The 26,058-nt window shown below is 43.2% G+C and overlaps 1 protein-coding gene across 3 annotated transcripts in view; it reads right to left on the bottom strand.

The window, feature by feature from the left end:
• LOC134354564 (BTB/POZ domain-containing protein 7-like) overlaps window positions 1-25,502 on the bottom strand; it is a 176,273-nt gene extending 150,771 nt beyond the window's left edge. The window contains exon 1 of one of the 3 annotated variants that reach the window (XM_063063489.1): window positions 25,212-25,502. The gene's annotated coding sequence lies outside the window, so the exon portion shown is untranslated. Of the gene's footprint in view, window positions 1-24,855; window positions 25,064-25,117; window positions 25,192-25,211 lie in introns of those variants that run through there. The other 2 variants (XM_063063491.1, XM_063063490.1) reach the window with 2 other exon arrangements.
• Between the last annotated feature and the right edge of the window lie 556 nt (window positions 25,503-26,058).

Raw genomic sequence — 26,058 nt, 5'->3', positions numbered from 1 at the left:
CATGAGGAGAACATACAAACTCCTAAAAGACCCGGGTCACTGATGCTGTACGTTCCCGGACATACATGCAAGCAAGCTTATTTTCTTCACATTAACCATCATAGATTTCTATCGCAAAGCTTCTCTCCCACCACATGCAGATCTTCCCATCCTCGTCTACTTTTTCCACCGCTTCTTCCACATAGTCATTTAAATGCCAGATTAAAATGAAACAAACATTTGCTGCAAAGATGTATATGCTGTCAAACAGAAACACTTGGCCCTTGGCTGTGTGGAAACAATGACGGGAATAAGGCAGGGGTGAGCGGAGATAAACAAGCAGATGTCTAAACATTCGAACCAATACGGAAGGAATGATGATTACTCTGCTGAAGGGTATGAATGGTAGGCAGTCAGGATAATCATCATTGTGCCATGTTATATGACTTGGGCAATCATGGTCTAATGACCATGACTGTTCTTCGCAGATTTTCCTACAGAATTGGTTTGCTATTGCTGCCTTCTTAGCAGTATCGGTCGCATAACCAGGACTTGTGATATGCACGACCATCCACCACCTGCTCCAATGGTTACACGTGACCCTGATCTAGGAGGAGAGTGCTAAGCAGGTGCTACACCTTGTCCAAGGGTGACCTGTAGACTAGCTCACCTTGTACCTCCTTTGATATGGACCCATCTCCACCCCATCATCCAGCTCAACACAATAGTGCAGTGCTTAAAAAAAAGTATTACAGCATTAACTGCAAGACCATGATTTAATTCCTGCTGCTGCCCTGGAAGGAGTTTGTATGTTCTCCCTATAACCATCTGGTTTTCCTCTGGATGCTCCAGTGTCCTCCCACATCCAAAGGCATGCAAACCTTTTACCCTACTCTGAGATCAATCCAACCCTTCCCTCCCACATATACCTCCATTTTTCTATTATCTACAGGCCTACCTGAGAAGATCTTAAACGTTCCTAATTTATCTGCCTCTACGAGATAAATTGGAGACATATCGGGTAGGAAATCCCAGGCACTCATCACTCTGCCTTTGAACAGTAAATCTTACAAGAAGTAGTGGATTCAGCCCAGTACATCATGGGTAAAGCCTTCCCATCCATTGAGCACATCTACATGAAACACCGTTGCAGGAAAGTGGCATCCATCACCAGAGATCCTCACCTCCCAGGACCTGCTCTTTTTTTGCTGCCACAATCAGCTGGAAGGTACAAGAGCCTCAGGACTCGCACCACCAGGTTCAGGAACAGTTACTACCCTCAACCATCACCCTCTTGAACAAAAAGGGATAATTACACTCAGTTGCCCATCCATTGAAATGTTCTTACCACCAAAGATCTCACTATAAGGACTCCTGTTATTTCTTGTTCTCATTATTTATTTATATTTACATTTGTACAGTTTGTTGTCTTCTGCACTCTGATTGATCTGGTCTCATTATGAATACTATTCTATAGATTAGCTGAGTACGCCCACAGGAAAGTGAATCTTGGGGTTGTAAGTGGTGACATACAGTTGCGAGAAAAAGTTTATGAACCCCTTTGCAACTACCTGGTTTTTTGCATTAATTACTCATAAAATATGATCTGATCTTCATCTAAGTCACTGCAATGGAAAAACACAATCTGCCTAAACTAATAACGTACGAACAATTGTACTTCTAGTCAATACTGAGTCCACCATTTAAACACAGTCTAGGTTCAAAAAAGTATGGGAACCTCTGGGGTAATGCCTTCCACAAAAGCTATTTGGAGTCAGGCGTTCCAATCAATGAGATGAGATTGGAGGTGTGCGTTGTTCAGGTGCCCTGCCCTATAACAAGACAAAGTCAGATTACTGAGAGAACCTGCTCTTAAAAAACATCTGGTTATGTGCACCATGCCTCGAGCCAAACAACTTTCAGAGGACCTCAGTAGAAGAACTGTAGAGATGGATGAAGCTACAAAAACATTTCTAAAGACCTGATGTACATCAGTCCACGGCAAGAGAAATTGTCTACAAATGGAGAAAATTCAGTACTGTTGCTACTCTTCCTAGGGGTGGGCATCCTGCAAAAATCACACCAAGAGCACAATGTGCAATGCTGAAGGAGGTGAAAAAGAACCCAGGGGTAACAGGAAAAGACCTGCAGAAATCTCTAGAACTTGCTGAAGTCTCTGCTCATGTGTCCACTATAAAAAAAACAATGAATATAGAGTTCAGTGGAGGAAACCACTGATCTCCTAAAAAACCATTGCTGCACGCTTCAAGTTTGCAGAAAGTTCCACAATGCTTCTGGGACAATGTTCAGTGGACAAATAAGACAAACATTGATCTTTTTGGCAGAAACATACACCGCTATGTTTGGAGGAAAAAGGGCACTGCACACCCACACCAAAACCTCATTCCAACTGTGAAGCATGTTGGAAGGAGCATCGTGGTTTGGGGCTGCTTTGCTGCCTCAGGGCCTGGACAGCTTGCAATAGTTGAGAGAATGATTAATTCAAAATTGCATCAAGACATTTTACATGAGAATGTCAGGGTTGGGGTCCATCACCTGAAGCTTAATAGAAGTTTAATGATGCAATAAGACAATGATCCGAAACACAAGAGCAAATCAACAACAATAGTTTAAAAAGAAGAAAATTTATGTTTTGGAATGGCCAAGTCAGAGTCCAGACCTTAACCCAACTGAAATGCTGTAGCATGGCCTGAACAGGGCTGTTCATGCAAGGCATCCCAGAAATATTGAAGCACTGAAATAGTCTTGCATGGAGGAATGGTCTAAGTTTCCTCCTCACAAGTCTGATCAGCAGCTATAGGAAACATTTGGTGGAGGTTACTGTTGATAAAGCCCTCAAGGGTTCACACATTTTTCCAGCCTAGACTGTGAATGATTAAACAACGTGTTCAATAAAGACATGAAAAGTACAATTGTCTGTGTGTTATTAGTTTAGGCAGATTGTGTTTGTCTATTATTGTGACTTAGATGAAGATGAGTCCACATTTATGAGTAACGAATGCAGAAAACCAGAAAATTGCAAAGAGTTCACGAACCTTTTCTTGCAGCTGTACCCGTACTCTGATAATAAAATTTACTTTGAACTTTGGACTCCGTATAAAGAACCTAACTCTGATCTCCCCTACACTTTCCTCTAATCACCTTAAAGTTATGCCGTTTTGTCTGTCCTGGGTAAAAGTCGCTGGCTGCCCACTCAATATTATCTATGTTTCTTTCTTGTACAGCGTGTAGTTCAGTATCCCACAGGCAGCGTCAGTAAGCTAATCAGAGACAGTACCTGTGCATTAAACCAATTCAGACACCACCAGTCCTAATCTTTCAAACAAGAGAAGTCCGGTGCTCCCAACAAATCCGAACTGGTTTAACTCAACTTTGCAGCTGATGAACGAGGTGCTCTAGTTCAATCACAGACTCACAAGATTAATTTATAATAGCACCTCTTTGGCGCCAGCATTTAAATATAAGGGGTGGAAAACCAAGGTACAACAATATAGAATATGAAAAGCATTCCTTTGATCAGGGACTTTTTAAAAACTTGCAGGTGTCCATTTTCACATCTGGCTTGGCTCTGTGCCCATTATATACAATAAAAAATGCAATTTTCAGTTGTTGGGGGCAAGATTACATTACCATGGCACAGTAGTGCCAAGTGCTTAACTGTTTTAAAAACAACTCCATGGGGGGGTTTACTATGCTTTCTGTAATGACAGGTGACTAGCAATTCCTCCTTACCATTTTGTTATGCAATTCTTTCTCAGTAAACCTGGTTAAGGAAACTTTGTAGGAAGTAGGAAACTTTGTCACATGGTGTGAGCAAAATTATCTGCAGCTTAATGTGAAAAAGACTAAGGAGCTGGTGGTAGACCTGAGAAGAGCTAAGGTACCGGTGACTCCTGTTTCCATCCAGGGGGTCAGTGTGGACATGGTGGAGGATTACAAATACCTGGGGCTACGAATTGACAACAAACTGGACTGGTCAAAGAACACTGAGGCCGTCTACAAGAAGGATCAGAGCCATCTCTATTTCCTGAGGAGACTGAGGTCCTTTAACATCTGCCGGACGATGCTGAGGATGTTCTACGAGTCTGTGGGGGCCAGTGCTATCATGTTTGCTGTTGTGTGCTGGGGCAGCAGGCTGAGGGTAGCAGACACCAACAGAACCAACAAACTCATTCGTAAGGCCAGTGATGTTGTGGGGATGGAACTGGACTCTCTGACGGTGGTGTCTGCAAAGAGGATGCTGTCTAAGTTGCATGCCATCTTGGACAATGTCTCCCATCCACTACATAATGTACTGGGTGGGCACAGGAGTACATTCAGCCAGAGACTCATTCCTCCGAGATGCAGCACAGAGCGTCATAGGAAGTCATTCCCGCCTGTGGCCATCAAACTTTACAACTCCTCCCTTGGAGGGTCAGACACCCTGAGCAAATAGGCTGGTCCTGGACTTATTTCATAATTTACTGGCATAATTTACATATTTCTATGTAACTATTTATGGTTTTATTACTATTTATTATTTATGGTGCAACTGTAACGAAAACCAATTTCCCCTGGGATCAATAAAGTATGGCTATGACTATAACTGTCAGGGTGAAGCTACAAGATTCTGTCTCATGGAGACGCTGAGGCAAGTTTTATCATTGCCTGCTGGCTATATATACATTATCACACACATTTTATATATATATTTTTAAATTGGATTCTGGTTAATTGGAGCAGTCGCTTATTTGGGACAACTCTTAAAAAAACAAAATCTAAAAACAGCCAGGATACATTGTAGCCATAGAATTGTCCTGCTGCTACCTTTGATCATTAGCATTTAAAAATGGTATGCAATTTTGGGTTGAGCAAGCCTCTTCTTCCAAGAGTGTCTCAGTATGATACCTGGTGCTTATTTCTGTTGAATAAAACACTTCTATATCCACTAGCTTCAGTGCCTCTCTGATGACTTTGATCACATCACAACAGCCGTCACTTGCATATGTTTGCGTTCAAAAAACAGTGATTGTCACTGATAGTTGCCAGGTAATAAGCAGCAAGACAATTCAGAACTGTTTTGCTCACTGTGGTTTCAAACATTCAGGCTTGGAGATGCCAGAAATGGCCGGGAGTGAAAAATAAAACAACTTCACTACTTCAAGTTAGGAACGATGAAGAATTTTAAGATATCAACAATCGTCTTGAATGGCACAATGAGAATAAAGATTTTAAGGATGCAATTGTCAAAAGCATTGTTTGATGGCAGACCATTATCTGTACTAGGTCGCTGCGCTTTTGTTTAATTACAGTCAAAAGAACATGGAAACATACACCGGATAATTCCCCGTCGATAACTATTAGGAACTAATACAGCCTTATAGTACCATATTGGCAGTGTTCTGTATTTCATTTAAATACATAATTTGTTATTAGGTTAAATAGTAGCTCACCTTATACCTTTTTAACTAGTTTGGGGGCCGCCGCTTAATTGGGCCAATATATATTTGTCCAGATGTGCCCCAAATAACTTGCATCCACTGTACTTGAGGAAAAAGGATAGCTATATTTCCAAATGAGAATTAGGTTTAGTATCACCTTTGTCGTGAAATTTGTCAACTTTGCAGCTGCAGTACAATGTAATAATTGAAAACATATTATAAAGTTCAGTAAATTACAGTAAGTATATATGCATATTAAATAGTTAAATTAAATCAGTAGTGCAAAAACAGAAATAAAAAGTAGTGAGGTAGTGTAGATGGGTTCAATGTTCATTCAGAAATCTGATGGCTGAGGGGAAGAAGCTGTTCCTGAATCGTTGAGTATGCGCCTTCAGGCTTCTGTACCTCCTCTCTGATGGTAGCAATGAAAAGAGGGCTTAACCTGGGCTATGGGGGTCCTAAATAATGGACGTGTGTTTTTGAGGTGCCGCTCCTTGAAGATGTCCTGCATATTATGGAGGCTAGTACACAATTTTATAGTACTTAGGTCGTATTAGTGTTTAATTTGTTCTGTATTTTATTTAAATGCATAATTTATTCGCTTAAATGGTAGTTTGCCCTTTTTGTTATACCTTATCTATTTCCATGAAACTTTGGCTAATTGGGCCAAAGTACACTCGCTCTGATGTGTCTCAACCCGAATCCACAGTTTCTGAGGAAAAGAAACTAGCTACATTTAGAAACAACGCTATTTCTCGTCTGAATAACAGCAATTGGCCTACCAATACCACAATGATCAAGATCAATCTTATCCCTATTATTAAATGTTGCTATCCTCCACTCATCTCCTTTGAAAGAAATGCTCTTTATCTGGAGAAGTTCTGCAGTTTGTCATGTTTCATTTCCTTTGCTCTCTGAAAACACTGAGTAAGTTACTTCAATGCATCCAGTGAAACATCCCACCCACCATCAATTCTTGAACCATCAATTGTTAACATTCATGCATTCACCAACGGGGAATGCCATGGGAAATTTTACCAGTGCATGTTATAAACGCTCAGCCAGGGACAAGAGGCCTTGAAGTGATGCTGTAAAGGCTGGCAACTAAATTAAAGGAAAGTAAAAACAACTGAAATTCTCATCAGGCAGTAAGAGAACTCTGAGAATGATGAACAGCATCTATGAAAGGTCTGTACTATGAATCCCATTCCTTTTTTTTGCCATAACCCTGCACTCACTTCTTAATGTTCTATTTCCTTTGTGGAAAATAAATTATTAAGACCGCTTATAGCACTTTTTCAGAAACTGTGCTCTGAATCATAAAAGACAAGGTTTAGTTTTTAAAAAACTCATTAGTGCATCTTGAAATTGGTATGCAAACACCACTGCCTTTGAATGGGCTCAGTCCATCACGGTTAAAGCCCTCCCAACCATTGAGCACATCTGCATAAAATGCTGCTGTAGGAAAGCAGCATCCATCATCAGAAATCCCCACCACCCAGATGCTCACTTCTTGCTGCTGCCATCAGGTAGAAGGCACAAGAGTGTCAGGACTCACCCCACCAGGTTCAAATACCCCTCAACCATCAGACTTTTGAATAGAAGGGGATAACCATACTCACTTGCCCCATCACTGAAATGTTCCTACAAGCAATGATCTCACTTTAAGGACTTTTTATCTGTTATTTATATTTGCATTTGCACAGTTTGTTATCTTCTGCACGCTGGTTGATCTTTCATCGATCCTGTTAGAGTTACTATTCTATAGATTTGTTGAGTATGCCCTCAGGAAAATGAATCTCAGGGTTGTATATGGTGACATGTACGTACTTCAATAATTACATTTACTTTGAACTTTGTATGTCTGCCTACTGCCAATTGAAGCCCTTTCTCCCAGTTTCCTGCTTCGTTGAAAGAAAAATGACCCAAATGTGAAAAGTTCTAACCTGCACCTATCTGAACAGTGAAATCATATACCACAAGCACGCTTGTCCTTCAAAAGGAGATTGTATCCAGAAAGGATATTTTAAGCTCTGCCCTGTGATTGAGTGGCACCAGTTGCTACATATTTGACACATATGGGTGAAGTATGAGCCACAAACAATCTGAAAAACCTCGTACTGTGATTGGCTTTCACTGGCCCTTCCCTCTGTGGACACTCAGTAAAGACATCAAATGACAATGCTGTCTAATAAATCAAAGACCCATCATACACCAGCTTTAGCTCTAGGATTAACTTACTTGATCCAAAATTGAACAAGTGTACAACCACTGACTCAAACCAATGGATACTGCTTGATGTTGTGGTGTTCGCTGAGCTTGGCAATTAGCTTGCAGACATTTCATCACCAGTCAAGGTGATGTCCTCAGTATGGGGTCGTTGGTGTTTCTCTCTGGGGGCACTCGTGTTTATATAGCGCTACCCCACCAACCCCCTTTCACTTCCCTTGGTCCTGATTGTCTACTTCATGTTTGCCTGCACCAGAAACTCTGTGGTGTCCCGTTAAAGTCATGTCCTTCTCAGTCATCGTGTACCGAGATCAGGGACAGTGGATCACGTCTCTGTACCACCAGTTTGTGCTGCTGTAAGCGATTTGAGAGCTCACATCCTGCCTGCTTGACGTAGTACTTGTTGAAGTTGAGCAGTCTGTGATATTCTTGACGTACGGCAAGGGAGCCTTTCAAGCACTCCCACAGAGAAACACCAACAACTGCACGCACTGAGAATGTTACCTTGACTGCTGATGAAACGTCTGCAAGTTAATTGCCAAGCTCAGAAAAATCCGCAACATAAAATGCCTATACCCGAGCTTCCAGTATTCATCATCCTATATCGGACACTGTGTGACTGGCATATGAGATATACACCCGATTTTCAATTCCAACAAGGGAGATTGAAACATTGAAGTGAATGCAGAAATTTGGAGATCTTTTCGGTACTTCAGTGCTTTGCAGGCTCTGAGAGGATTCCAGGAGGCAGAGGCAGAGTGCACGAACCTCATAGCAGGCAGGCTATGGGACTGGTCACAAGCCGATGTTTGACTACTCTTCGCCGATTAAAGTGACAAGGGCGATTGAAGCATCGAGGTGAGTGCAGAGTGTGAGCACTGGCTGCCTGTCTTTTGATTGCTCTGTACTGGAAAGGAAGAATCTACCGCTGTGCCTGGAGACTGTTTCCCAGGTTTTCTGCAATTTGGATGTGGATTTGGACTATAGACTTTTTTTCTCCAGTCTTATAGATTTTCTAAATATTCTGTGCTTTTCGAAGGTAGATGTGCCTGTTCCGTTTTTGTTCAATTTTTTTTGTGAGGGAGGAGAGATTTGGGGTTTGACGTGCCTGTTCCGTTCTTGTTTGTTCTTTTTTGTGCAGGAGGGGGAATTTGTCACCGTGTCTATTCTGTTTTTGTTCGTTTTTCTTGTGTGGGGAGGTAGGATTTTGGGGTTGGTGATCGTGCTGCCTTTCTTTTCTTTCTTGGTTTCTTGGCTACCCGGAGAAGAAGAATTTCAGAGTTGCACACTGATAATAAACGAACCTTTGACAAGGTTGACAGGAAGAAGTACTGTACATGTCAAGATAATTGAGTGTTATTCAATACTCATCTGATAGTGTCAAATTATTGAATGCTCTACTTTTGAAAGACAAGCATACTAAACTTTAGACCATAAGACAGAGAAAAATCTGGCCCATCAAATCTGCTCTACCATTCAATCATGGCTGATTCTTTTTTCCCCCCTCCTCAGCCCCACTCCCTGGCCTTCTCCCCATAACCTTTGATGCTGTGGCCAATCAAGAACCTATCAATCTCCACCTTAAATACACCCAATAACCTGGCCTCCACAGCTCCCTGTGGTAACAAATACCCCAAATTCAGCACCTTCTGGCTAAAGAAATTTCTCAGCATCTCTGTTTTAAATGGATGCTCCTCTATTCTGAGGCTGTGTCCTCTTGTCCTAGACTCCCCCATCTTTCCACATTTACACTGTCTAGGCCTTTCAGCAATTGAAAGGTTTCAATTAGAACCTCCCCACCTTCATCCTTCTAAATTCCAGTGGGTACAGACCCAGAGCTATCAAACATTCCTTATATGATAACTCTTTCATTCCCAGAATAATTTTTGTGAACCTTCTCTGAACCTTCTCCAATGTCAGCACATCTTTTCTTCGATGAGGAGCCCAAAACTGTTCACAATACTCAAGGTGAAACCTCACCAGTGGCTTATAACGCCTCAGCATCACAACCCTGCTCTTATATTTTAGATCTCTTGAAATGAATACTAACATTGCATTTCCCTTTCTCACCATCGACTCCACCTACAAGTTAACCTTTAGGGTGTTCTGCACAAGGACTCCCAAGTCCCTTTGCATCTCAAACCTTTGGATTTTCTCTCTGCTTAGAAAATAGTCTGCACATCTATTTCTTCTACCAAAGTGCATGACCATGTGTTTTCTAACATTGTATTTCATTTGCCACTTTCTTGCCCATTCTCCTAATCTGTCTAAATCCTTCTGCAGCCTACTTCTTTCCTCAACACTACCTGCCTCCACCAATTTTCGTATCATTTGCAAACTGGGCAACAAAGCCATCTTTCCATCATCAAAATCATTGATATACAAGCAATAAAAGAAGTGGTCCTAACACCGACATCAAAAGAACACCACTAATCACGGGCAGCCAACCAGAAAAGGATCACTCACAGCCTTCTACCAATCAGCCAATGCTCTAACCATGCTATTAACCTTCCTGCAATACCACGGGCTCTTAACTTGGTAATCAGCTTCATGTGTGGCACCTTGTCAAAGGCATTCTGAAAACCCAAATATACAACATCCACTGCATTCCCTTTATCTATCCTATGTGTAATCTCCTCAAAGAATTCCAACAGGTTTGTCAGGCAATTTCCCTTAAGGAAACCATCTTGCCCTGTGTCACCAAGTTTTCTTTCTGCTGCCTCTCTCCTTTCTTGAAGAGCGGAGTGACATTTGCAATTTTAAAAATCCTTAGAACCATGCCAGAGTCCAATGATTCTTGAAAGATCATTACTAATGCCTCCACAATCTTTACCGTTACCTCTTTCAGAACTCTTGGGTGCAGTTCATCTATTCCGGGTGACTGATGCACCCTTAGGTCTTTCAGCTTTTTGAGCACCTCCTCCCTTGTAATAGCAAATGCACCCACTTCTCTTCTCTCACACCCTTCAACATCTGTCACACTGCTAGTGTGCTCCACAGTGAAGACTGATGTATAATATTCATTTAGTTCATCTGCCTTCTCCTTGTCCCCTGTTACTATTTCTATATCTACTCTCATCTCTCTTTTATATGCTTGAAAGGGCTTTTATCTATCTACCTTGACATTGTTTGTTAGCTCACCTAGCATGTACCTTCAACCTTCAGAATCTTACTTTCACTTCTTGCAGAATGATCTTTCACTGACATCAAGGCAGAAAAATATTGGCAAATGTATAGCTTTCACAAAGGATGTTTTTTTTAAAAAAACACAGAATTCAAAACACCAGGCTTTTTCCATTTGAGATTAGGTCATGGATTAAGGGTGAAAGGTGAAATCTGAAGGGAAGCATGAGGGACAGCCTCTTCAATCAAAGGGCGGTGAGGGTGTGGAATGAGCTGCTGGCGGAAGTGACGGACGAATTTTGATTTCAACATGTAAGAGAAGCTCGGATAGGTGTGTGGATGGGAGGACATGGGGGGGGTGCTATGGTTCAGGTGCAGGTCAATGGAACTGGGCAGAATAATAGTTTGACATGGACAAGACAGGCTGAAGGGCCTGTTTCCGTGCGGTATCACGCTACTTTTAGATTAAGCCTGATTGATAATGACATTCGGGAATCTTGTAGCATCTTTGAACAGCAACAGCACTACGGCGCAGGTAAAGTTTACTGTCATTTAGCTATATACATGAATATAACATGTATAACTATATAATGAATATAGAACAAGACAACATTTCTCCGAACCCGGGTGTAAAGCACAGTAGTACACATAACACAGAATATCTTATAAAGGTAAGGATATAATCTACAGATGAAAGTTGTATAAATAACAAAGTAAAGTACAATATTAAATATTGTAACGTACAGATTAGATTAACCAGTGACACTTTCAATACGATGCGGCAGGGAGATCAGGAGCCTAATGGCCTGAGGGAAGAAGCTGTTTCCCATCCTGACCATTCTTGTCTTTATGCATCGGAGTCTCCTGGCTGATGGTAGAATGTCAAAGATGCTGGATGAATGGGTGGAACCCTTGATAATACTAAGGAGTATGCAGTGCTGATAAATGGCCCTGATGGATAGTAGGGAGACCCCCATGATCCTCTCAGCTTGATAAATATTTAAAATCCGCACAGCTGACAAATAAATATTCGAGGTTGGATGATTCAGAAGGGACAATAACGCTCACAGAAGGGACAGTACACACAAGGCAACAAATAAAGGGAAACTATTTAATATTTAGGGGTTTAATGGAACTCAATAAATTCAGATTCTCATGCGTTATGATGTCATGTATTTCACCAGATGATTACAAATCTTATGATTGAACTGTTGTCTACTACCGAAAGCAGATCAGCTCTGAAGCTGAAGAAAGAATTTCTCGTGGGGAGTTGGAAGGGACAAGCAGTCTAGTCAGTATCTGACTCAGCCAAGGATCCTATTGGTAACAAGAATCAACATTTGTTACGAAACTGATAGTCCAAAAAAATAATGTTTTGCATCCCTAGTAGCTTTCCAAGTATTTTCCATGTATTTAGAGATACAGGTCAGTAACAGGTCCTTCGGACACAGGTAAGTCCCTGCTGCTGGTTCCATTGACTTACTGCCTGTTACGCTTCTGGTGGTGTTCAGGGCTTCCTTCATCATGTCAGTAGCTTCCTCTCTGTTTTCACTCCTTTCAGCCCCAAGTAGAGACTCAGGAATTCTGTTGCACTCAAATGTAGGATTCTTCACTGCTGCTTCCGTAACAGTTTTGTTTGACCAGACAGGGATGCTAACCTTGAGCTGTACCCCCTGATCCTGGTGGCTTGGTGGACCACATTTAATCTGGCTTCTACCCTTGGGTGACCCTACCAAGAGCCAAAGCATAAAGCCACGTGATGGATGCTCTGGTTTCCTCTCGCATTTCGTCAGTTGGTGTCAGTAGGTTAATTAGTCACATGGGTGTAACTGGGCCCTCCAAGAGGAGCACACCCTTGCCTGGGGGTTCGGAGGCTTGTGTTCCTCATGACCCGGAGAGCTATGTTGGCTCGAGTCAGGGCTTTATGCTTTGGTTCTTGGTAGGGTCACCTTGTATAAATAGAGGCCAGATTAAGAGTGGTCCACCACTTCGAGGTTCAGGGCTAACAATCTTGACTGGCAAAAACAAAATTGTTACTGAAACAACAATGAAGAATCCTCCTACATCTGTAACCCTGAACATTGCCAGAGATGAAGGACCTTCACTGTTGCCCTTAAACAGTAGTGGGGTAATGGGAAGTAAGTACGTAATATAATAGAAATACCTTTTTTTAAAGTTCCAAACTGCAAATCAAAACAATTTGCTCAACTTTTCATCTGTTGGATCAGCTGAAAGTCACCCACTCACGAGCCACTGACAAACAGAAGCGGTTAAAAGAATGTGTACTAGACTGTAACATTGCAGAAGTGTTGAAAAATAACCTACTGTGAGTAATGTTTAACATTCCATATCCAGAGCAACACGTTCAAAAATACTGCAGGGACTCAGCAGGTTAGGCAACATCCATGGAAATACATAAACAGTCAACGTTTTGGCCCAAGACCCTTCTTCAGGTCTGGAAAGGAAGAGGGGAAGTCAGAGCAAGGAAGTGGAAGAAGTACAAGGTGATAGGTGAAACTGGGAGAGGGGGAGGGGGTCAAGGAAAGGACTGGGAGGTTGATTGGTGAAAGAGATAAGGAACTGGAGATAAGAGAGGACAGAAGACCATGGAAGGGGGGGGGGGAGCACCAGGGGGAGGTGATGGGCAGGTAAGGAGATAAGGTGAGAGTGGGAAAACAGGAATGGGGAATGAAGGGGGAGGGACATTTACCGGAAGATCGAGAAATCAATGCTCATGCCATCAGGTTCTGCAGGGGCCCACGTCCATTGTTCTTCACTGGTAATAGCTGTGTCGGGTGCCCTCACTGAATGGCTCACTGAACATAGGTACCTATGACATATCTTTTCCTCGCCAGCACCAAGTATTTGATAGATAGATATATTTTATTGATCCCAAGGGAAATTGGGTTTCGTTACAGCCGCACCAACCAAAAATAGAGCATAAATATAGCAATACAAAAACCACAAACAATCAAACAACAAAATGCAAACTATGCCAGATGAAAATAAGTCCAGGACCAGCCTATTGGCTCAGGGTGTCTGACCCTCCACGGGAGGAGCTGCAAGTTCGATGGCCACAGGCAGGAACAACCTCCCATGACGCCCAGTGTTGTCTCTCAGTGGAATATGGCCGGGATCCAACAGCAAAAAGTTCAATATCCAGTCTACAAACACGTTCCTCGATCGTAATATGACCCGGATTGCACCATCCGTTGTTAACCAGAACAGTAAGCACCCAACTCCTTTACGCTTACCGCTCTCAGTGCACTTCCGGTCAGCCCGAACGGTCTGGAAGCCGTCTGAATTGATGAGCACAAAAGTCCATCAAGGTGACAGATAAACCCACTGCCAGTTTTTTTAAAAAATCGAAATTCAGCTTGGGCTGATAGGTACGGGGCTCATCTGAGCTATCAAATGTTCATTTTGTCCTTGAAGAATACTTGATATTATACCTATTTTCCTATCACTTTTCTGAAACAGGAAACAGTGTGTCATCTTTGGAATCATCCCTCCCACACCTTTAACCTCCATTCACTTACTCCACCTCCTTCAGAGCACATACATCTCCCGAATCACCTGCCCCAGGAAATGTGTATTCCGACACACATTTGTCCCTCCCTGCTGTGCCAACGACGGGATGTTATTTCATCTCCACAGTGGTAGCTCACCACTGAAGAACTTTTGCTGTCTTAGTCTGCGTGCCAAAGACTGAAACCTCCTGTCACCGAGTCACTCCTTTATACTTTTCGTTTTATACAACTCACGTTCTCGGTATTTTTAGGAAGAGGTGCAGTCGACATTTCAGGCCAAGACCCTTCGTCAGGACTAACTGAAGGAAGAGTGAGTAAGAGATTTGAAAGTTGGAGGGGGAGGGGGGATCTAAAATGATAGGAGAAGACAGGAGGGGGAGGGATGGAGCCAAGAGCTGGACAGGTGATAGGCAAAAGGGATATGAGAGGATCATGGGACAGGAGGCCCAGGGAGAAAGACAAGGGGGGGGGCTGGGGAACCCAGAGGATGGGCAAGTGGTATATTCAGAAGGACAGAGGGAGAAAAAGGAGAGTGAGAGAAAGAATGTGTGTATAAAAGTAAGTAACAGATGGGGTACGAGGGGGAGGTGGGGCATTAGCGGAAGTTAGAGAAGTCCATGTTCATGCCATCAGGTTGGAGGCTACCCAGACGGAATATAAGGTGTTGTTCCTCCAACCTGAGTGTGGCTTCATCTTTACAGTAGAGGAGGCCGTGGATAGACATGTCACAATGGGAATGGGATGTGGAATTAAAATATGTGGCCACTGGGAGATCCTGCTTTCTCTGGCGCACAGAGCGTAGATGTTCAGCAAAGCGGTCTCCCAGTCTGCGTCGGGTCTCGCCAATGTATAGAAGGCTGCATCGGGAGCACCGGAAGCAGTATATCACCCCAGTCGACTCACAGGTGAAGTGTCGCCTCACCTGGAAGGACTGTTTGGGGCCCTGAATGGTGTTAAGGGAGGAAGTGTAAGGGCATGTGTAGCACTTGTTCCGCTTACACGGATAAGTGCCAGGAGGGAGATCAGTGGGGAGGGATGGGGGGGGACGAATGGACAAGGGAGTCGCGTAGGGAGCGATCCTTGGGGAAAGCAGAGAGAGGTGGGGAGGGTAAGATGTGCTTAGTGGTGGGATCCCGTTGGAGGTGGCAGAAGTTACGGAGAATAATATGTTGGACCCGGAGGCTGGTGGGGTGGTAGGTGAAGACCAGGGGAACCCTATTCCTAGTGGGGTGGCGGGAGGATGGAGTGAGAGCAGATGTACGTGAAATGGGGGAGGTGCGTTTAAGAGCAGAGTTGATAGTGGAGGAAGGGAAGCCCTTTTCTTTAAAAAAGGAGGACATCCCCCTGTCCCATGATCCTCTCATATCCCTTTTGCCAATCACCTGTCCAGCTCTTGGCTCCATCCCTCCCCCTCCTGTCTTCTCCTATCATTTTGGATCTCCCCCTCCCCCTCCAACTTTCAAATCCCTTACTCACTCTTCCTTCAGTTAATCCTGACGAAGGGTCTTGGCCTGAAACGTCAACTGTACCTCTTCCTAGAGATGCTGCCTGGCCTGCTGCGTTCACCAGCAACTTTGATGTGTGTCGCTTGAATTTCCAGCATCTGCAGAATTCCTGTTGTTGTTGTTCTCGGTATTTTTGTTCTATTTGCACAATGTGTCTTCTTTCACACATTGGATAAAGCCACAGGAAAGTACAGCACAGAAACAGGTCTCTTGGCCCATCTGAACCATGCTGAAAACATTTAAACTGCCTACTCCTATTGACATGCACCGGGATCACATCCCTCCGTACCCCTGCCACCCACATACCTACCCAAACTTCTCTCAAACTTCGAAATTGAGCTCGCACACACTTGCACCACCCTGTGAGTAGAGAAGTGCTCTTCATATTCCCCTTCACCTTCCAGCCTTAACCCGTGACCTCTATTCATAGTCCCACCCAAATTCAGTGGAAAAAGCCTGCTTGCACTGACCCTATCTATACCCCTCATAATTTTATATACCTCTGTCAAACCTCCCCTCAATCTTCTACACTCTGAGGAATAAAATCCTAATCTACTAAATCTTTCCTTTGCACTCAGTTCCTTCAGTCCTGGCAACATCCTTGTAAATTTTCTCTGTACTATTTCAACTTTATTTACATCTTTCCTGTAGGTAGGTGATTAAAACTGCACCCAATACTCCAAGCAAAACACATCAAAGTTGCTGGTGAATGCAGCATGCCAGGCAGCATCTCTAGGAAGAGGTACAGTCGATGTTTCGGGCCGAGACCCTTCGTCAGGACTAACTGAAAGAAGAGCTAGTAAGAGATCTGAAAGTAGGAGGGGGAGGGGGAGATTCAAAATGATAGGAGAAGACAGGAGGGGGAGGGATGGAGCCAAGAGCTGGACAGTTGATTGGCAAAAGGGATATGAGAGGATCATGGGACAGGAGGTCCGGGAAGAAAGACGGGGGGGGGGGGTGGGACCCAGAGGATGGGCAAGGGGTATGGGGTATTAGGCCTCAGCAACGTCTTGTATAACTTCAACATAACATCCCATCTGCTGTACTCAATACATTGATTTATGAAAGCCATTGTGTATGCTTGTCTGTTTTTAAATATACATGTCCCCCCCATAAATTAGAACAGAACAGTACAATACAGTACAAACTTTTTGGCCCACGTTATGCCAATCTTTTAACCTACTCTAAAATCAGTCAACTCTTCCCTCCATTTTTACATAGTCTTCCATTTTTCTATCATCCATGTGCCTATCAGATATATCTGCTTCTAACCACCCCTGGCAGGGCATTCCATGCACCCACCACTCAGTTTAAAAAAAACATCATCTCTGACATTCCCCCTATACTATCCTCCAATCACATTAAAATTTTAATTCCAATACCCATTACCATTCCGACATGTTACTCCATGGCCTCCTCATGCCAACAGGAGGCCACCTTCAGGGTGGAGGAGCAACAACTTATATTCCACCTGGGTAGCCTCCAAACTGATGGCACAAATATCGATTTCTCCTTCTTGTACACAATATTTTTCCCTTCCCCTCCCCTCTTCCTCCATTCTCCAACTCTGGTCTTTTACTTCTTCACACCTGCCTATCACCTCCCCCAGGTCACCTCCTCCTTCCCTTTCTCCTATGGTCCACTCTCCTCTCCTACCCGTCTCCTTCCTCTCCAGCCCTTGACCTTTCCCACCAACCTGGCTTCATCTATCACCTTCCAGCTAGCCTCCCTCCCCTCCCTCAACCTTTTCATTCTGGTGTCTTTCTCCCTTCCTTTCCAGTCTTGAAGAAGGGTCTCCACCCAAAATGTCAACTATTTATTCATTTCCATCGCAGCTGCCTGGCCTGCATTGCTTTGGATTTCCAACATCTGCAGAATTTTGTGTTTACATTAAAATTATGACCATTAGCCGTTTCCACTCAAGGTACAAGTCTCTGGCTATCCACGCGATCTATGCCTCTTATAATCTTGTACACTTCCATCTTTCCCTCTCATCCTCATTCTCTCCAAAGGAAAAAGCCCTAGCTCGCTCAATCCATCTTCATAAGTCATGTTCTCTAATCCAAGCAGCATCTTCATAAATCTGCTCTGCACCCTCTGTAAAGTTTCCTCATTCTTCCTATAATGAGGCGACCACAAATGAAGACAATATTTCAGGTGTGGTCTAACCAGGGTTTTATACAGCTGTACAATGACCTTGCAGCTCTTGAACTCAATCATCTATAGTATTTCTTTATTTTCCTCTAGATGACTGAAAGGAAACGAATCGAATCACAAGCTGGTATTTAGTAATGTATGCAATTTAATATTATTTTCCCTTTGCCTTTTTCTTGTTCTTTTTAAACTTTGGTGTGTTGCATTGCAACCGTTGGCGTTATAGTTTAATAAGAATCAATTTCCAGCTGACAACTCCAGAGAGGAGGACAAATCAAAAGCTCAAAATAATATTTCGGCATTCTTACCTGAAAAAAAAACACTGAATGGTCAGACAGCATCGATGGAAAGGAATAAACAGTTGAAGTTTCAGGACATGATGAAGAGTCTCAGCCTGAAACATCGACTGTTTATTGCTTTTCATTGATGTGTTGTGCACCATTCAGCTAGGTCTTCCAACATACAGTAATAATCTACATCAAATTCTGAGTGGATCAAATTATAGTGTGTTTATTATTTACCTGCAAAGGAAGCTATCTCTACATGCTATGATGGTGAATAGCTTCAATCTTATAGCTCAAATAAACCATATGTAGAAACCATTTCTACATATGTTTTAGCCGGTTGGTGGCATAGTGGCATCAGCGCCGGACTTTGGAGCGAAGGCTCCCGAGTTCAAATCCAGCCGGCTCCCTTGTACGCTTTCCATCTGTGCTGGGTTGAGCGTCGAGCTAGCAACTCGGCCTCGTAAAAATAAGAAAGCCTGCTAAAAAAACGCCGTCTGACGGCGTCCCGATGACTCCACTCAGAGTCAAGGGCTTTCTTCTTCATGTATATGTTCTACAGAGAACAGTAATTAGGTCAATCCATTACATAACGTTCCTCCACTACTTGCATCTGTGTCTAGTTCCTATCATTTGTTCTTCGATTTGGCTTTAAAAGCTGTGTCCTGTTTTTCACTATTGTCAAAACATCCCCCTGCCGTAAAACACACACATCCCCTGTCATACAACACAAAATTCTTCCTATCAGCCTCCAGCAAACCAGCACTCTGGGAACTCATAGGTTCCATTCTGTCACATTACATTTTACAAAAGTTACAAATTCATGAAGGCTTCAGAGTTACAGATATATTTCCACAGATGCTTCCTGACCTGCTGAATTCCTCCAGCATTTTGTCTGTGTCGTTCTGCAGTTCCAGCATCTGCAGAATCTCGTGTTTTTTATAAAAAAAAGCCACTTGTACCACACTATTTCATTACTGCTGGCAAGCAAGTCGATACACACAAAAAAAAAGGGCTTGGTCAGTCTGAAAGTTCTGGGTAACAGTCCAAATTGGTGGTCTAACTCAGCTACCACAACTGGCTGAGAAAATGCACATCTGTACAGAGCAGATGGTCTGACTGGGTTAACTGCACTGCATGCCAGCATGGAAGGAAGATGCCCACTTGCACGCTGCTATGCAAGCTCGATGCAGAAAGAGAGAAATCTGCTTTCTCCACTCAGAAGTGATTTACAATGAGTGTTGAAGAGCGAGGCCAAGAAATTCGGCTAATAATTTCAGCGAAGTGAAGCAAGACTGAATATAAATTTTTCTTGAAACATTTGCACTGACAACACAGAACTGAACACAAAAAATCTTTATGCTGTAACTATTCTTTGAAAAATACCCTGCTATACTAATTCTACACTATCTCACACCAGCAACACCTGGAGAAAGCATCAAGTTACCTAACACAGGCTAAAGTGGTAATGAAGCCATGTTTGGTAATGGTGATGGGAATAATGAAAGTTCATTATTATATTCATTCTAAAAAAAATTTCTTGCATCTGATATACAGTGCAAACCACTAACAAGAATGATAAAGACACCTTTATGAAGATTTTATTGATCAGAATCAGATATAATACTGGAAATAATTTGGAAGACGTGTACCTCAGGTGGTTGATGGTTGTGTTGAGTGATTCTCTGATCTTGGCAATCCATTTGCAAAAGTTTTGTCACCATACAAGGAAACATCATCAGTGAGCTGATCACTTGTAGTGTGCTCTCTGAATGTTGGACCTGTATATACTTATCAATTGGTTGTCATTACGGAACTCAATTACCCATGAAGATTGAGAAGGGCACAAATTCAACTGGGCATCAGTGAAAGTCATGGCACAAGCAAACACACAGCATGCAAGAGAATTCCTAGAAGCACGGTTTTCCACTAACAGTTCTGTAAACAGACATGTAGACCTCAATCCCATTTATAAGCCAATGCGGGCAAAATTTCAGGCGGTGTACAGAGTTCACCACGCAACTAATCAGCAACGAAACCCCCTCCCTACGTCACAACTGAGTTTCTGTAATGATGACCAACCAACTGACTGATAAGTATATAAAGGCCAAGCATTCAGAGGACACACCACAAGTGAACAATGCACAGATGATGTCTCCTCATATGGTGACGAAACTTTTGCAATTGCATTGCCAAGATCGGAGAACTACTCAACCCAACCAGGTTTACTATCACTGGCATATGTCGTGAAGTTTGTTAACTTTGCTTTTTGCCTTTATTTGTCAAAGCATTGATCCTCAAAGTCAGGAAGTTATGTTGCAGCTTTATAAAACTCTAATTAGGCCGTATCTGTAGTATTGAATATAGTTCTCTTTGCCCCATTAGAGGAAGGCTGCCGAGGCTTTGGAGAAGGTACAGAAGAGGTGTACCAGGATGCTGCCTGAATTACAAGACGTGCTACAACGAGAGGTTGGACAAACTTGGGTTGTTTTCTCTGGAGTGTCGGAGGCTGAGGGGAGATCTGATAGAGGCTTATAAGATTATGTGAGACATAGAAAGAGATGACAGACCATATCTTCTTCCAAGGGTTGAAATGTGTAATACCCTCAGGCATGCATTTAAGGTGGGAGGTAATTTCCAAAGGAAACGTGAGGGGCAAGTTGTTTTTTTTTACATAAAGTTGTGGGTGCCTGGCATGGTGGTGGAGGCAGAAACATTAGAATTTTACGAGAAAGGAATATGAGGAAAATGGAAAGATATGGATGGGTACTGTGCAGGTAGAAGAGATCAGTTTAGTTTCCATTTGATTGCTAATTTAATTGGTTTGGCACAACTCTGTGGGCTGAAGGACCTGTTCCTGTGGGATTTGTATAAATGAGATGGGCTGTGATGGTTGCCATGATACAGTAGGCCAAAGTGCCCATGCCTGTGCTTACTCTCTTTAACTTTGAAGTCAGAACACAAGTATACATTCAAAAATTATTCTTAACTTCATTTTCACCTGGCCCCACCCAAAGTGCTTTAATTAAAGTTTGTAAAAACATTAAAAAGACACTTTGGGGGAAGCACAGCCAAAAAATTAGAACAAGACCGAGAAGGAAAAGAGCTGGGAAATATTTCCACACAAGTACCGTGGTTTATAATATACTTCAGTAAACATAAAATGATCCAGAGGTAATGTCACATCTACATGAAATGCTGTTGTAGGAAAGCAGCATCCACCAACAGAGATCTCCACCACCCAGGCCATGCTCTTTTCTCACTGCTGCCATCAGGTAGAAGGTACAAGAGCCTCAGGACTCACACCACCAGGTTCAAGAACAGTTACTACCCCTCAACCATCAGGCTCTTGAACGAAAGGGGGATAACTACATTCACTTCTCCCATCATTGAGAGTACACCCGCACAAAAATGAATCCCAGGGTTGTATGTGCTGACATACATGTACTTTGATAACAAAATTTACTTTGAACTTTGACAGTTCAAACCAAGAGTATCAAAGGACAGGGGACAAAGCAAGCAAGGACAGAGACCTCGGTGAACAGGTTTTCAGGTGCTGAATTACCCATTCTAGCCTATTCTTTTGCATCAGTTTTTAAGTTGGGGAGAGAGGGGGGGGGCAGGATAAGGGGAGAAGATTAAAACATAGTAGGATGGCAAAATGCAAAGGGAGAATTGTTTTCCATGACAGGCCTTCACTATTTTGATTTTACAATGTCACAAAGCTCACAATGTTCACATTGGAAGCACAGGCAGCATTGGGCGAGATCTTTTTTTTATATATAACTGGTTTTTCTCACCCATCCCAACATGCAGATGCAGAGCAAAAGAGAAGGGAAAATACGGCAGCTCAGCCAATTCATGACAACACAGGCAAAATCATAACACATTTAGGCAAAAAAGTTAAAGAACAAGAGTTTAAAGTGGGACCTTCAGAGTATTTCAAGATTCTGTGGCATGTATTTTTAAATTGAAAGAGTCTTGCTGCTGGCTTGGGTGTCTGATCAGCCTTCCAGGGGTAAATTAAAGGGGGTTGGTCCATAGGAAAGAATGTGTAGCCACAAGTATGCCAACACCCGCCATCCAGAATGACCTCAGAATTCTACAAAGACTGCACAAGACACCCTAGAGCTTAAGTGTCTAACGGCAAAGAGACAGGCCAATCTGATTGGAGGAAAGAAGACAAAGCAGTATGCTCCACTTACTGACCATGGCACTGTCATGGAGTGATACAGAGTATGGACAGACCCTTGTGTCCAACTTGCCCAATGCCCTCTAAACTCTCCTATATACTTTTAAATACTGCTAACGCGCATGCTCGAACACCATCTCTGGCAGCTCTTTCAAACGTGCGTGAAGAATTTCCCCCCAATGATCCTTCTAAATCTCTCATCTCTGACTTAACCTACACTCTCAGTTTTAGTACACCCTCCAGGCCTGAATGTGGAGGAGATTCTCACTGAAGCTGATCATTCATCCTAACTGTCCCAGGACTGAAGAGTTAAGCAAGAGTCAATCATAATATCAGTGAGACCAAAGAAGTGACTGTGGATTCCAGAGGGAACACACACCAGTCCTCATAGAGGGATCAGAAATGGGGAGAGTGAGCAATTTCAAGTTCCTGGATGTCAGGATCTCTGAGGATCTAACCTGGGTCTTACATATCGACCCAGCTACAAAGAAGGCATGACAGCAGCTATATTTCATTAGGAGTTTGAGGAGAATTGGTATGTCACCAAAGGCACTCGCAAATTTCTACAGATGTACTGTGGAGAGCATTCTGACAGGCTGCATCATTGTCAGGTATTGGGGGTCTGGGGGTGGCACTGCATGGGATCAAAATAAGTTGCAACAAGTTGTAAACTTAGTCAACTCCATCGTGCGCCCTAGTCTCGATAGTATCCAGGACATCTTCAAGGAGTGATGCCTCAAAAAGGCAGCGTCCATCATTAAGGACTCCCAGCACCTAGGACATACCCCTTTCTCATTGTTACCACCAGGAAGGACATACAGAAGCCTGACGAGACACACTCAACGAATCAGGAACAGCTCCTTCTCCTCTGCCATCTATTTATGAATGGGGACTTTGAACCCATGAACACCAACTTACTACTTTTATCTGCACTGCTTAGTTAACTATTTTATATATATTTATTGCAATTCAGTTTTCCTCTATCATCCTGTATTGGATTGTACTGCTGCCACAAAAACAAATGTCACGACACATGCTGGTGATATTAAACCCGATTCTGATTCTGACAATGTATGACTGTAGACAGCCAAACTATCCTTCTCTAAAGGGCATCAGCAAACCTGGCTCAGTTTCAAATAACCTAATAGGTACATAATCTTTACCACCAAAATTTCAAAGTACACTTTTTATCATTATCCAACCCTGCGATTCTTCTTCCTATAGAGAGCTATGAAACAAAAACACCACAGAACCCAAAGAGGTTCAAACACCCAACATGCAAAAATACAAAGAATAAATCATGCAAACTGCAGAAACGAGTGAAAAGCACAAAACATCAAACCACAGAGGCATTGAAATAGTCTGGGAATGTTCAGTTCAATTTACCGCTGCATTGCTCATTGACTGCAGGCTGCAGCTTTTTATTCTAATCTTCAAATCAACATTCTCTGGGTACTTCTTCTAATATCTCCATACGGCCCAGCATCAAAATGTCTCTAATACCTGGTCCATAAAACACCTTATGACTACTTGTTTTCAGAAATGCAAAGTAAAAGCAGATGTTGGAATTTCTCCGGAAGGCAAGGAGTTAGTTCCAGGTCATAAACCTTGCATCAGAACTGGGAAAAGTGAGACTAAGTATTGAGCAACTCACAGAAGGATGGAGGAACTCAGCTGGTTAGGCAGCATCTATGGAGGGGATTGAAGAGTCCATATTTCAGGCCAAGCCCCTTCACCAGATTCGCACGAGTCTTAAAGGGTCTTGACCTTTTTATTCCTTTCCATAGAGGCTGCCTGAGCTGTTGAGTTCCTCCAGCATTTTGTTTGTGCTGCTCAAGATTTCCAGCATCTGCAGAATCGCTTGCGAAGCAAAGGATTGTTTTTTAAATGACATACGGAAAGAAGAAAGCCTTCCCTTCATTTTAAAAGGCTTACCCTCCTTTGTCTCATTCAAACTTTGCAGCTAAAAAAAAATTCCAAATCTTTCCAGCTCAGACAAAAAAGCCATTTGACATCCTTACACGGACTAGATAGGAAGTACAAACCTTAAGACTGCATCACCACAATGCAACTGAAAGCTTGTTGCTGTGATTTTGTAAAAATAAAATCTCATTACTCTTTCCACCCCTTTGTGACAATGATAAAACCTCCTGGCTTACATAAAGCTGATAATTTATCACCATTGACATTACTGCCGAAATTTTGGCTCCTGTCTCCTCTGGATACCGACACTCCAGCTAAAAGTTGCTCAAAAGTTTTAAGTACTGCAATTTAAATAACAAGGATTAACCTCTCAGCCGCCTCATTTCACGATACCACAAGCGGATGCAAAACAACCCTGCGGACTAAATTAAAGCACAGCTGTATAATAACCTTCAGTCTTGTTAGTGACTTGAATGTTTACACACAAACACATACCAGGGCTCGACAGGACTGTCAATCAAACAATGTGCCTACTCAGCCGCTCGCCGATTGGTCACCCAATAATCAGGTTGCCCTCTGATTGGCAAACACGACCGTCATTCAATCACAACACCGCCACTTCCGGTCCGGTGTGGCTCCCACTCCAATTGCGCTCCTGATTCACAACTTTCCACCGGCAAACCTAAATTTATATATAAATTCGTAAAATAAGACACCCTACATGTCCAGGCACACAGAGAGAAAGAGCGTTGATTACCTGCTTAGAGAAAGGTGAAAGTCGCGCCTGCTGCGGGGATTTTAAAAAAACAAATTAATTTCTCCACATCCATTATTAGGCCTCACTGTTTTACCTGAAGTGTTTATCTCCGCGCTCAATTTCCACCAACAATCAACCGACTCGGTGACCGCCGCAGACTAACTCCACATGAGGAGAAAGAAAAAAACCGATGGCTTTTCCTTTTAAATCTTTTTTTTCTTCTTTTAATCGCCCTCAGCCGCTCGCTCTCGCGCGCGCGCGCTCGCTCTCGCTCTGTACACGGCGACGCGACGCGACGACACCGGAAGCCGGCCTCCCCCCACGCCTTGATGGACGTTCCGCGCCACCAATCAGATGAGCGAAAGGGGGCGGATCCCACTCCCTTAAAGCCACATTATCCCAGGCTGGAGGGAGAAACTTTCTGAAGGGTCCCTCACGATTAAATATTCTGCTGTGACCATTTAAATTCACGAATTTAAAGCAGGAAGCTCAGAAAGGCGTGGTAAGTAGTTGTAGTGCTGGCTATTCCCAGAAGGTAGACATATTTTAGCAAACACGATGGATGCTGGAAATCCAAAGCAACACAGACACACACAAACTCAGTAGGTCCGGCGGCATCGACGTTCCAGGCCGAGACCCTTCGGCAGCACTGGGGAGGAAATCAGGCGAGAAGAAGGAGTGCAAGCTGGTAGGTGACAGCGTTGGGAAGTCAATTGGTGAAAGAGATAAAGGGGAAATCTGACAGGAGAGGAAAGCAGCCCATGGAAGGAAGGGAGGGAGGGAGAAGCACCAGTGAGAGGCAGGTGAGGTGAAAGAGGAAAACGGGAATGGTGAGGGGTGTGTGAGTGGAGGGGTGGAGGGAGTGGGGGGGTGAGGGGTAGGAGTGGAGGGTGGGGGGGTGAATGGTGGGAGTAGGAGGTGGGGGTGGGGAGGGTGGTGGA

Source organism: Mobula hypostoma, chromosome 12 (assembly GCF_963921235.1).
Source record: "Mobula hypostoma chromosome 12, sMobHyp1.1, whole genome shotgun sequence".
NCBI classification, from domain to species: domain Eukaryota; kingdom Metazoa; phylum Chordata; class Chondrichthyes; order Myliobatiformes; family Myliobatidae; genus Mobula; species Mobula hypostoma.
The sequence above is the reverse complement of the archived record's forward strand: the minus strand, read 5'-3'. Positions and strand labels throughout refer to the sequence as shown.